This window comes from the organism of the source record quoted next, unplaced genomic scaffold, assembly GCF_019419815.1.
Source record: "Pyrus x bretschneideri cultivar Hongxiangsu unplaced genomic scaffold, Pyrus_bretschneideri_v1 Contig25, whole genome shotgun sequence".
Taxonomy (NCBI): domain Eukaryota; kingdom Viridiplantae; phylum Streptophyta; class Magnoliopsida; order Rosales; family Rosaceae; genus Pyrus; species Pyrus x bretschneideri.
In genome coordinates this window covers 1,927,035-1,938,355 of record NW_025999557.1, presented here as the reverse complement: position 1 = coordinate 1,938,355, position 11,321 = coordinate 1,927,035, and the positions used below count along the sequence as shown (strand labels likewise).

The window sequence follows — 11,321 nt, the reverse complement described above, 5'->3', positions numbered from 1 at the left end:
GGAATTGCCAAAGTAAATGCAATAACCTCCTGTAGATCTTCTGTCTAAAGAGCACCCTACCCAATCTGCATCAGAAAAAGCTTGAATAGATGGAACTTGAGAACACTTGGAGAACTATAATCCCAGGTCAAGAGAGCCCTTGAGATATCGGTGAATGCGTTTTACTGCTTGCATATGGGAGATCCTTGGATTGTGCATAAACTGACAAACCAAATTAACAGCAAAACTGAGATCAGGTCGAGTCTAGGTTAAGTACTGAAGAGCTCTAACTAGAGAATGATATTCATAAGCATTTGCAAGCAGAGGAGAAGTGTGATCAAGCTTAGTGGTACTGAGAGGAGTGGTGCAGAGCTTGGCACCTTCCATGCGTGCTTTGGTCAGGAGATTCAAGATATACTTAGTTTGATTGATAAAGATAACTGAAGATGATCTTTTGACTTCAATTCCAAGGAAATAATGAAGAGCACCAAGATCCTTGATGGGAAAAAGAGCACTGAGGTGGGTGATGACTTGTTGACAAGCTGCAGATGATGGTCTAGTCACTAAGATATCATCCACATAGACTAGGATGAATACCAAAGTGGGAGAGCGCTTTACAAACAGAGAGTGATCACTTTGAGAGCCTTGGAACCCAAGAGAAGACAAAGCTTAATGAAGTTTATCATACCAGGCTCGAGGGGTCTGTTTTAAGCCATATAGAAATCGGTGAAGATGACAAACATGATGTGGTTTAGCTGGATCTTCAAAGCTAGGTGGCTGTTGCATGAACACAGATTCAGTAAGAGTGCCATGGAGAAAGGCATTGCTGACATCTAATTGATTGAGAAACCAATCATATTGGGCAGCACGGGTGAGAAGGAGGCGAATAGTCACAGGTTTAGCCACTGGACTAAAGGTTTCAGTGTAGTCTAATACCTCTTACTGGTGAAATCCTTTAGCAACTAAACGGGCTTTATACTGATCAATAGATCCATTGGGTTTTCGTTTGATCCGAAAAACCCACTTACAACCGACAAGGTTAGGAGAAGAAGAAGAAGGTACAGGAGACCAAGTACCAGTGTTGATAAGGGCATTAAACTCCTCTTGCATTGCTGTGCGCCAATGGGAATATTTGGAAGCTTGGGAGTAGGTTGTAGGAATATAGTCAACTGCAAGATGTGGATGAATGGGGTGCTTAATTGCAGTGAGGGCTTTGGGTTTAAAAATTCCGGACTTGGATCGTGTTTGCATAGGGTGAATATTGGTAGGTGGTGTAAACTGTGAGGAATTGGAATTTAAAGGATTTGCAGAAGTGGATGATGAAACATGATTTGAAAATGTGGATATGGATGGGGAGAGTGGTGCAGGATTCAATGAAAGAGATTGAGATGTTGATAATGGTGGTGAAGAGACAGTGTGTGGAGGGAAAAGAGGAAAGATGAGCGATGATGGAATGAGAGATTGGTATAAGGAAGAGAGAACATGGGTAGTTGAAGAGGAAGGCAAGGAATGAAATGGAAAACTTGATTCATCAAAAATAACATGTCGTGAAATATATAGTCTGTGAGTGGAAGGATGTAGACAGAGATAGCCCTTATGATTTAAGCTATACCCCAAGAAGACACAGGGCTTGCTTTTAGGATCGAGTTTGGAAGATGTGTATGGCTTCAGCCAAGGGAAACAACTGCAACTAAAGACCTTGAGAAACTTATAGTCCGGGGCTTTCTTGAAGAGAGACTGCCAAAGAGAATATCGGGAGATAGTAGGTAACCTGTTAATGAGATAGATAGATGTGGCGAAAGCCTCAACCCAATAAGCATGAGGCACTTTAGATGCTGCCAAGAGAGTCTGAGCAGTCTCAACTATGTGCCGGTGCTTACGTTCGGCACACCCATTTTGCTCAAGAATGTGGGGACAGGTAAGTTGATGTTGGATACCATGGCTAGACAAGAACTGAGAGACAGCAATGCTAACAAATTCTCCACCAGAATCTGACCGTAAAGCAATAACCTTTGTACACAAAGAGTTTTCAACAAGTAATTTCCATTGCTTAAAAATGGGAAGTACATCAGATTTACACTTCAAAGGATAGAACCAGTAATAACGGGTATAGTCATCTAGGAAAATGACATAGTATCGAAAACCTTGATGAGAAACAGTGGGTGAGGGTCCCCAAACATCCGTATGGATAAGTTCTAAAGGCTTGCTAGTAGTACAAATAGTGCTTGAAAATGGAAGTCTAGAACATTTCCCTAGTGCACAATCTGAGCAAAAGGTTTTATTGAAACTATCAACAACAGAAATACAGGACTGAGAGGCCAACTTATTTACGATCTTCACAGAAGGGTGGCCCAATCTTTGATGCCAAAGATGTCTTGGAGCTTTGACAGATGCAGTTAAAGCTTGATGAGAAGTAGCAGGTAATGAGGACGTGGAGAGTGGATAGAATCCATGTTGAACTGGACCCTTAAAAAGCATCCTCCCCGAAGAAAGATCTTTCACAGTGAAGTGAAAGGGATAAAGATGCATAGAGCAGGAGTTGTCAAGTAGAGATTGATTCGCAGAGAGAAGATTATGCTTTAAGGCAGGGACATCTAAAACATGCTTCAACATAAAAGAATTAGTAGAAGTATGTAAAGATGATGAGCCAGAGTGGAGAATAGGCAAACGTTTGCCATCTCCAATATACACTTGCTCAGGACCAGTATATGCTTCTGGATTCTAAAGATTGGCATACGAATTCGTCATGTGCGAACTAGCACCAGAGTCGACAATCCAGGTAGGATTATGATTGAAAGTACTGGCAACCATTGCAGAATGAGAAACTTTGCCATTGTAGTTTTGATCCATGCGATGAGGACAGTCACAGGCTTCATGATTTGGTTGGCGAAAAATCTGACAGAATAGCTTTCGAGTTGAAGAGTAATTGGTACAAGCTCCACGATTGAATCGTTGATTAGTATTCTGAGAGTAGTTATTCCTGCCATTGTTGAATCTATAATTGCCACGAGATTGAAAGTTACCCCGATTGGGACGTCCTTGATTGGTGAAAGGAAGAACATGCTGAGCAGCAAAAGCTTGGGGAGTAGAAGTTGCAGGCAAGGGAAGAATACCAGCAGAGGAATGATACGCCTGAAATGGTGCAGGGGAAACAGGTTTCTTCTGATTGTTGAGTTGAATTTCCTTACTGAGAAGTAAGCCATGCAATTCATCAATAGTTGTGGAACCAATGCGGAACTGAATAACATCCACAAACGAGTCATATTCGGGAGGTAAGCCATGAAGTGTGACGGAGATAAGTTCTGAATCTTCCACAGAAGCACCAGTACTTGCAAGTGCATCTGCATTTCTTCAATTTGCTGGAGATATTGAGCAGCAGTCATATCACCTTTAACAAGGCTGCGAAGACGAGAACGAAGCTCGTGAATGTGTGACTGAGATGCAGTGGCGAGTCGCGATTCCATTTTCGCCCAAAGTTCTTGAGCAGAAGTCACGCCAACTATGTAGGGGATTAAAGATTAAGAGAGAGTGGAATTAATCCAGATAAGAATGTTCTGATCATTCTCAAACCAAGTAACATAGGTTGGATTGAGAGTTGCAATGCGATTTCTAGAGGAATCAAGAAGATATTTGGGTGGCGCTACCATAGATCCATCAATGAGACCAGTAAGATTGTAACGACGGAAGATAGGAGCAAACAAGGCACTCCAGGTGAGGTAATTTGTAGTTGTAAGCTTGATTGGAACCATGGATCCAATGTTTTGGATCATGATGGAAGAAGAAATTGCATAATTAAGGTTGAGAATTGCATATGGAATCGGATGAACAGGAGAATTCGATTCTGAAGATTAAGATGCAGTAGTCACCATAGCTGGAGATTGAGGAAGAGATCACGATTAAGAGCAAGAATCTCAATCAAGAAGCACGATCAAGATCAAGAACGAGATTAATCGATCGAAGAAGATGAAGCGATGCAGAGAGAATCGGGAAAAAGGGATAAAAAATTGGGGGTCGTGAGACTTAAGGCAAGTGATACCATATTAGGAAAATATTTCTCATTAACTCAATGAATAACTTTACACTGTAGGTATTTAAACAAGTCCATCACAGCTAGCAAAGAAAGGATAACAAATAGAACAAACTAAAGATTTCTTAATCTCTAAGTATTGTCTCTTTTAGGTGTAATTACATTTTTATCCTTAATACCTCCTTGGCCTTTTCGTACACAATGATTTATTTGTTTGGATCACATTTGGAAAATAACTTTCTACGCATCTCACATATATTGCGAAGGAAATCTTGTTGCGGATAATTTTGCTAACATGAGCTTGTCTTCTCCATCTTTAATATGGCATGATTCTCCTCCGAAGGTGGCTCGTACTATTGTATTTTCAGACTATGTTGGCTTGCCTTTATACCACTTCTCAAATTAATGTGTATGTCGTCATCTAGATTTGTCTCACTTTCTTTTTTTTTCTCTTTTATGGTGTTGTTTGACTTGTTTTGCAAGGCCACCCCACCCTGGGGCGGGGGTCCTCTTTTCTTTGTATTATTATTGTTTTTGTTTTTAGAAGAGTAAGTTTATGCCCCCTTTTTTTTTATGTATTCTTTTTTGTTGTCTTTGTTTTTTGACAGGTAATGTTTATGTCCTTTTTGACTAGGTGTAACTTATTTTTTTGTTATCAATAAAATTTTCCTCATACCGTCGAGGTTTCTCAAAAAAAAAAAAAAAAAAGAATTGTTTTCATCATGTCACTTTGTCGCAGTCATGTATATCCTCAAATTTCAATTGAAAGAACAAAAAATTCGGTAAGTAAAATATTGGGAAACTTGATTAAAATCTAATTTTGTTAACCACTATTAGGAATAATCCACTTATTGAAATATATTCAATGATTGGGATTCTACATCAGCTTATTGATACTTAAATTACCCATAAAGTAACTAATAAATTAATCAATGTAATTAAGTCCTAAAATTTTAGTTTTGTACTTTTAAATTAGATAACATATGTTTTTCTAGACTACCTGTTATGTAGATTGATTTTCTATTTGATAAATTACCTTGTAGATAGGATTGTATTCTCTAGTTTGTAATATACAAAATTGTTTAGGATCATTTTCAAAGTTAAATATTTGGTCGATTTGAGATATTTGAATGTTCAAATTTTGAATTAGGAGAAAGTTATTCATGCATGAAATTAGGGATTTTAATTAAAATCCTTTATGTACATCAAGGGGCAAAATGGACACAAACAAATATGAAAAACATAACAACCTATCTTTTTGGACTTGAACCTAAATGCCCCTAAAATATATGGGAGTAGAAATCACTCCCCTTTCTTCTTGCTGCATTTTTTTTTATCAGTATTCAAACAAAATCTAAGGGACAACTGGCGGCCAATTACTTGCCAACTTGAAACTTGTAAGTGAAATGCAACTTAGGATAATAGTCAGGTAGAGTTTTTCCTTTATTTATAAGTGAAAGGTTTTAGATTCGAATATTTTATAACTGAGAGGTCTTAGATTCAAATTTTGTAGATAATGAGTTCAAAACTAATATATTACTCTCCACCTCTAAGTGTAAATATATATCTTTGTATAAGAAAAAATGGTTTGGTTGAAAGCACGTAACTGGTGCTTCTTGCACGAAGCACTTCAAGTGCTTTTGAAATTCAAAAATATTTTATCTAAAAACACTTTTAATCATTTTAAAAACCCTTTCAAACGGCCAAAAAACTTAGAGAGTGAGACAAGATCTCAGCAGCAAGGATCATGTGCTGCAGTTACTATATACAAATGGAACTCGTTCGTGGACGGCATCAAAGGCTGAAACTTTGTATTAAATCCCATATTATCAAAAAGTCTTCGTACAACTTGCAATACCTACTTAATATAATATTAATCAATAATTAAACCATATTCTTAAATATCTTGATCAAAAAAAAAAAAAAAAAAAAAAAAAAAAAAAAACAAACAAACCAAACGATCTTTGAGAGATTCGTAGCAATGGGATTGAAGCACCAAACTCCCAAAACCTCTTCCTCCAAATTCTTCTCCTTCAGATATTCAACAATTTTCACATTAATCCTACTTTTTACATCCTTCTTCCTCTACCTTGCATCCCTTCGGAATGTTCAAGAACCGTTTTTTCGGGCCGATTTTCCCCAGTTCAATGGTGATAAGTTCCCATGGAACAAGCTTTGTTTTGGACCAACATCTGAAAAGCTCAAGCTTGCCGTCTTCTCCAAGACGTGGCCAGTTGGCGCTGCCCCAGGCGGCATGGAGCGCCATGCTTCAACTTTGTACCATGAGCTTGCTGCCCGGGGCCATGAAATCCATGTCTTTACCGTGCCTTCTGATAGGAGGGCACGGTGGGACATACATGAAGGTAACCTTCATGTGTATTTTGCTGCCAACGATCATGGCTCTGTCAATGTATCTTTAGCATTTAAAATTTTCAATAAAGCCAGGGCAAATACAGAGTTTGATTATGTGCACACCGAGAGCGTTTCGCTGCCGCATTGGCATGCGAAAACAGTGACGAATGTGGCTGTCACTTGGCATGGGATATGGTACGAACGTATGCACTCCAAGTTGCTGCAAGAACTTCTTTCGAATCTGAAAGGGGGGTAGCTGGCAGAGCTTCAAGAAGCAATGCCGAGGCTCGTGGAGGAAATTCGATTCTTTAGAAGCTACACGCAACACATCTGCATAAGCACTAGTGCCGGTGAGGTTCTAGTGAACATCTATCAACTCCCCCAAAGAAATGTACATGTCATACTAAACGGGGTTGACGAAACAGAATTTACCCCAGACCAAAAAGCGGGTGCAAAGTTTCGCGAAAGACATGGAGTGCCTTCCACTGCAAGTGTTGTGATGGGAGTTGCAGGGCGTTTGGTGAGGGACAAAGGGCATCCGCTTCTCTATGAGGCCTTTTCTTCGATTGTGAGGCGCCATCCCAATGTTTATTTACTTGTAGCAGGAGCAGGTCCTTGGGGAAGAAGGTACGCCGAATTAGGCCCAAATGTGAAGGCTTTAAGAGGCATTGGAGCCGTTGGAGCTGTCTCAGTTTTACAGTGCAGTTGATGTGTTTGTGAATCCGACATTGAGGCCTCAAGGGCTTGATCTTACATTGATCGAAGCAATGCATACTGGGAAGCCAGTTTTGACACCGAATTATCGAAGCATTGTTGGGACAGTGGTTGTGGATGAACAATTCGGATACGCATTTTCGCCCAATGTCAGGTCTCTCATAGAGACATTGGAGTTGGCGATTAGAGACGGATCTAGTGTGCTAAAGAGGAAGGGCCTGGCTTGCAAGAAATATGTGGTTTCGATGTTCACTGCAACGAAAATGGCATCAGCGTACGAACGCTTCTTTCTCTGCATGAAGAACGAAAGGTATTGCCAGTACCCTCTTCCCACAGATTGTTAGAAGTTCATCGGAGTCCAATAGTCGAAGAAAAATTTTGGTGTATGAATACTTGCACCCTTTTGAATCTTATATTTACTTACATATATGATGTATTTGTCCAGAAAATAATCTTTTGCGTTAGTTTTCTTGAATTTCGTATGCCACGCTGTTTGATCTATTCGTTAGGCTCTTACTTGTCTCGTTACCCCCATGAACATACACACACATTGCCGAACCATGTAAATTGTCTCCATTGTTTACTTTATTGGTGTACTCCAATCTGATATCACTAAACGGTCCTAACATCCTTGACTGATTTATTCCTTTTATAAAAAATGTTAGAGATACTACATTTTGTATATCACGTCTAAACCATAGCTCTAATAAAGGTGGGACCCAGTGGCGGATGCATTGAGGGGCAAGGGGGTCAGCTGATCCCCGAACTTCGGTGAATGTCTATGGATACCTTAGGTGCTAACCATCTAAACTTCGGTAAATGTCCATGGATACTTTGGATGTTGCACTATTGAAGATTAGAGTTGGCCTCATACATGCCTTCCAACTGTTTGATAAACTGTTTGAAAGAAAAGTGAATGAAATGATGATGTCAGTGAATAACAAAGCATCATCATTCTTGGACAAACATATTAATGGGATGCAATGATTGAACATTGTTAGTGTGTTCAAGACAAGTGTGTTTCTTTGTTAAGCATTCATATGGGAGCAGCCTTGGAACATGTTAGTTACCCTCGCAAATGAGGCATTAATAGGTGTGCATTATGCCTTTCTAAATGACTTTAGGCCTACCAAAACTCGATGAAATGACGATATGCATGCTATTTCTGGTTAAAAAAAATTTGCGTGCGTACTGACGTCCCCCCAAATATTATTTCCTAGATCCGCCACTGGTGGGACCCACTTGTATTTTGGACCCTACTTTGATTAGGGAGATGATTTACATGTGGTATACAAAATGTGGTCTCCCTACCTTTATTAGGGGGATGATTTAATTCTAAACCAACTGAAACAAGCTAAAAACCTAAGGGGGTGTTTGTTTTCCTTCACTAAAGTTCACTAGACTGGACCAGTCCCGTGTTTGTTCCCCATAGGTCTTAGAGTTAATGAGATTAGCTCTCACTCGTCTCGACTAAAACAAGGCCTAGCCAGTCTTAGCTAAGCCCCCCAAAAATCATGGGATTGCTAATCCCGTCTCCAAACTTGCGTAAGACGATCGCATGCAGCAAGTCTTGTGAACTGCAAATTTGCAAGAATGCTTTTGGGCAACTCCGTTTGCCAACCCATGTCCAGATTTGAAACCCAACACCACCCACTGCCTAAATCTCAACACCAAAATTGAAAAACATATATGCAAAACGATAACAACAACAATCCCAATAGCAAAATTCTTCCTTATTCCCGAAAATTCCCAGAAAATTTCCAAAATTTTTTCCTTTTCCCCAGAAAATTTCGAAAAGAATAGATAGAGAAGGGGAGAGAGTAGCTTTGGAACAAAGAGAAATGGAGAGACAAAGAGGGAGGGGAGAGTAGCACGGAGACGATTTGCAAGAAAAATGATTTGAAGGATGTGTTGCAGGAAAAAAGATGGAGAAAAGAAGTGATGGGGGACGAAACTAAAGAGGAAGAAAAGGGAAGAACTCTCCAGAGCGAGAGGTGGAGTGTCTACTTCAGAAATAAAAAAGAAAAAGCTTGATTTAGCAATAAAATATTATTAGATGTGTATTATATAATATAATATTATAGTTTATTAATTATCTTGTTTTTTAGTCTAACACTGCACCAAACGCATCACTAAATCAATCCAACTTAGTCTAGTCTAAGTTAGTCTAACTTAGTCCTTGAAGTTAGTCCAGTCCGAGATAGTCTGATACAACAAATGCATCCTAATGCGATGCTATAGTCAAATGGAACCATGACCTGTAAAATAGCATGCGGTTAAATAGGGGTTAGAAGATGAAAAAGGTTATCGAGTAGTTTATGTTTTTTTTTTTTTTTTTTTTTTTGAAAACAAGCGATATTATCTATATTGAGGAGGAGAATGTGAGTTTAGCTTCACAATAAGCTAACAATAATATGATTTAAATTTGCATTTAGCGAAAATCAAATACGATTAGTTCGCAGGAGGTGGAGAAGGTGAGCTTGTCTATGCGCTGCCAATCTGAGATGACAAAGGTTTAACGAAATGCTTTTAGCTTTCTAACAGATACTAGTTAAATGGACGACACTTTAGTTTACTGAAAGATCATTAATCATTGTCGGATTCCAAATTAACAAATAATATTGCGATCCTTTAACCACGATGTTGTGTTCATACTGTTAGTGATTTCTGTTGGTACGTAGTAAAAAGGTTGCAGCGTGTGCAAAGCATTTTTTTAATCTTAATTCAATCAATAATCAAGACACTGAGACTAGGATGATGACGATTTAATCGAAATGTTAGTGTTGAAGGCCTATTGATCTACTTGCCTGGTAGCTCCAAGACCAACATTGTGAGGAAATATTGTTGCATTGAAGATATTGTTGTGGCCATGAACATCATCAATACCATAAATTAATGGAATTCAGACCCGGGTCGATAAAGAACCCTTTTGAAAATCGTTCACCATGTTAATCCAAGTTTCTGCAGAAGCCTTTCGATCGTGCTGGAGACCGCCCACCCCCGCTTAATATACTCCCTGTCCAAAAAAAAAGTTTATTCTTCCCTTAATTCCAACTTATCTCCATACAGATGCAGATGTGGCACATTCCATTCTTTCTACATTTACATGTATATATATTTTCTTCACATACAAGATAAAAAGAATAGTGATGCTTACCCATGAAGTACTTGTTCATGTTCATCACCTCAGCCGAAGCAACCTCATGTTCGATCTGCAAAATTTGGCCAATCTTTTTCCTCAAAGTCATCCGGCTCATTAGGGTCTTTATATTTAGTGTATTATACTTGTGCTGTAGCCATGCAGAAGCCCCGTAAAGATGGGAATTCTAGCCATTTTATGTTCCAAAAGTATTTACAGAGAAGAATACCTAATGCCCAATTAGAAAGCCATTTTGTAAGGAAGAAAGTATAAAGTGCCCAATTAGAAAGTCATTTTATATGGAAGATTGCATGAAATGCCCAATTACAAAGCCATTTTATATGTAATGCCCAATTGGAAAGGCATTTTATGTCCCTCACAGATGTAGAATTTCGTACTCACATTCTCACACGTCCCTTTAGATGTGGCGAATTTTCAAGCATAACAAGTGGACAACACAAACGGTGTGATGTGGGGCATGTGTGGCTGTTGGATTTCACACTTGGACCAACCTACTCTGATATCATAAAAAATTAAGATTTCACTATAAAATCAAGTCAAAATAAAAGAACTCAGTAATCCGGCGTAATTATTTGACCAAATGAATTTTGTTAGCCCTTTTGCAAAAGTAAACGCAGAAAGATTGTGGTCTTTCTAACATTTTCCTTGTTTCAATTGTCTTTAAATCTTTTTTTTTTTTGTTTTTTTTATTGGGAAACCTCGAAGGTACGAGGGAAATTTTATTGATAACGAAAAAAGAAGTTACACCTAGTCAGAGGAGGGGGGACATAAATCTTACCCCTCATAAAACATAAATAACAAAACAATACATGAAAAAGAGGGGGGGGCATAAACTGTACCATTCTAGAAATGAAAACAAGAGAGATACAAAGAAAAGGGTGGGGGGGGGGGGGGGGCGGCCTCTGAAACCAAACCTAAAGGTCTAAACCTGCAAAACAAGTTGAGCAACACCACAAAGTTAAGGGGGGAAAAAAAGAAAGTAAGACAAACATGGATGCCAAGATGCGCATTAATTTGAGAAGCGGTAACCAGGCAAGCCAACATAGTTCGAAAACAATGCAACACAAGCCGCTGACGGAGGAGAACATG

At 39.0% G+C, this 11,321-nt stretch overlaps 1 pseudogene; it reads left to right on the top strand.

The window, feature by feature from the left end:
* Nucleotides 1-5,620: 5,620 nt before the first annotated feature.
* LOC103932423 lies at nt 5,621-7,428 on the top strand (annotated as a pseudogene).
* The last annotated feature ends 3,893 nt before the right edge of the window (nt 7,429-11,321 follow it).